Below are 2813 nucleotides of genomic sequence, written 5' to 3'. Positions count from 1 at the left end.
TTAAATTATAAGGACATATTAATGTCTAGTATCATGACTATCATTTTTTTATTAAACAATATCCTAATTCACACAATTGCTATATAAATGATTATTGACATATCAAACCATATTTATTCATACAATGGCATTAGTCATGCAATACTCAATTCATGAATACATCATTATATACTATACTCAATTTTCATCACTTGCTATATAATAGCTTTCCATAATTTGTTCACATATCAATTAAATAATGGCACTATCCATTCCATATTCAATTCATAAGTATATAAGTCATGTATTCCATGTATTTACAACATATTTCACATTCTATTTTCAATTCACTATATCATTTCATTTCTCATACCATGTCCTTTCAATATCAATTATAAAAATTTATTATATGTTTACCCCCTATTAACACAACTCGGACTCGAACGGATACCCAGACCCAACCAACACACCAGTTTGGTACCCAGTGCCTCATCGGATAATTCGAAGTACTAATTTGACACCCAGTGTCTCATCAACGAAACCGAAGTAAATTGGCACCCAGTGCCTCATCGAATTAATCTGAAGTAGTAAATTGACACCTAGTGTCTCATCGACTCGAAGTCGAAGAAATCTCTGAATTCTTCCAATCCTATGGCATGCCATCTATATCCAACTCAACCCGATACAGTTAATAGAGTTTAATTTCACATTTCAGATATAATCAATATCCAATACTGATTTTTCATATAATCACATAATTACACATATAATCATTTCAATTCAAAAATCAATCCATTCAATAAATATTTATATATATCTACCAATTCAATTCATTCAATCAATTATCAAAGTATCAATTACTTACCTCAACACTTACCATATACATTAAATAAAAATTATAACAATTAATAACTAGTTTCAGATTATAGAAATACAAATCGAAAATTCCGAGCTATTCCTCGTCGACTTTATCTTTTCCCTTTTTAGTCGAGGATTCCAGTATGACGTTAGCTACGGAATTAAAAGAATTAAAATGCATCAATACAATACAATTCAATCTCATATTTAACATTTCAATTTTTACTCAATATTTTCCTAAATTTCAATTTACTCCCTAAACCAAGACTAACTTTATTTCTTCACAAATAATCTTATATTTTCATACAAATTATACTTTAAACTAAATTTAACTCCCTATTTTCACTTAAATCCCTAATTTTTAATTTTCACAATTTAGTCCCTAATGCTCTAAATTTACAATTTATTTTACAATTCAATCTTTTTCATTTCTAACTTAAAATCTATCAATTTAGTCCCTAATACTAAAATTATTCAACATAGAAAACACTTAAAAACTCAATAATTTCTAAAATTTCGGCATAGGTCGGGTAGTATTTAACACCAGGATTCTAAAAACATAAAAATTACAAAAAAATGGACTAAATTGACTAAACAATTGAACTTAGAAACTTTGAAACCCTTGGTCGTGGCTTCCTTCTTTCTCTTTTTCTTTTTCTTTCTATTTTGTTTAACCTTCTGTCTTTCTTTTTGTTTCTTTTATTTATTATATTTACTTATTATAATATATAATATAATATATATACTTAATAATTAAAATCTAATATTATAATATTATAATATATTTTTAACTTTAAGTTTTATAAATATCTATCTTATGCCGCCTCATTTATAAGCAATAGTATAATTACTTATTTAGTCCCTTTAATTTTTCTTTAATCTATATTCAACTTTCACCCTTTATGCAATTTAGTCCTTATACCTAATTACTCTTAATTCATGCAAATTCACCTAACCAAAACCTAATTAACCACACAACTAGCTTCGTAAATATTTTTAATAAATATTTACAGGTTTGATTTATGAAAACAGAGTCCCAAAAATGCACTTTCTGACACCCGTGACTATGGGGTCGTTACAATTCTCCCTTAAATAAATTTTGTCCCTGAAATTTATCTGAAAATAGGTGGGGGTACTAAGATCTCATAGTTTCTTTCGGTTCCCAAGTCGCTTCCTCAACACTATGACTACACCATAATACTTTCACTAACGGAACTCGCTTATTACGTAACTCTTTCACCTCACGTGCCAAAATCTCAACTGGTTCTTCTTCGTATGACAAATCAGTTTGAATCTCAATATCTTCCGTCGAAATAACATAAGACGGATCAATCAATATCTTCTAAGCATTGAAGCATGAAAAACATCATGAATTTTCTATAATTTCGTAGGCAAATCAAAGAGATATACAACTGTTCCCACTCTTTCCGTAATTTCATACGGTCCAATAAATCGAGGACTCAGTTTCCCTTTTCGGCCAAATCTCAAAATTTTCTTCCAAGGCCAAACTTTAAGAAATACTTTATCGCCAACAGAATATTCAATTTCTCGATGTTTCAGATCTGCATATGATTTCTGTCTGTCAATAGCTGTCTTCAATCTATCTCAAATTTTCTAACAATGTCTTTTGTTTCTTGAATTAATTCCGGCCCAATCATTTTTCTTTCACTCAATTCCATCCAACAAACAGGTGATCGACATCTACGACCATATAAAGCTTCATACGGAGCCATTTGAATACTTGATTGAAAACCATTGTTGTATACAAATTCAGCCAAAGGTAAGTAACACTCCCAACCTAATTCAAAATCAATAACACAAACACAAAGCATATCTACCAAAATCTGAATAACTCGCTCAGATTGTCCATCAGTCTGTAAGTGAAAAGTTGTACTAAAATTAAGTCGCATACCAAGAGATTCGTGCAACTGTTTCCAAAATCTTGAAATAAACCGCAAATCTCGATAAAAAATTAT

This window comes from Gossypium raimondii, chromosome 7 (assembly GCF_025698545.1).
Source record: "Gossypium raimondii isolate GPD5lz chromosome 7, ASM2569854v1, whole genome shotgun sequence".
In the NCBI taxonomy this organism is placed as follows: Eukaryota; Viridiplantae; Streptophyta; class Magnoliopsida; order Malvales; family Malvaceae; genus Gossypium; species Gossypium raimondii.
This window is presented reverse-complemented; position numbering follows the sequence as displayed.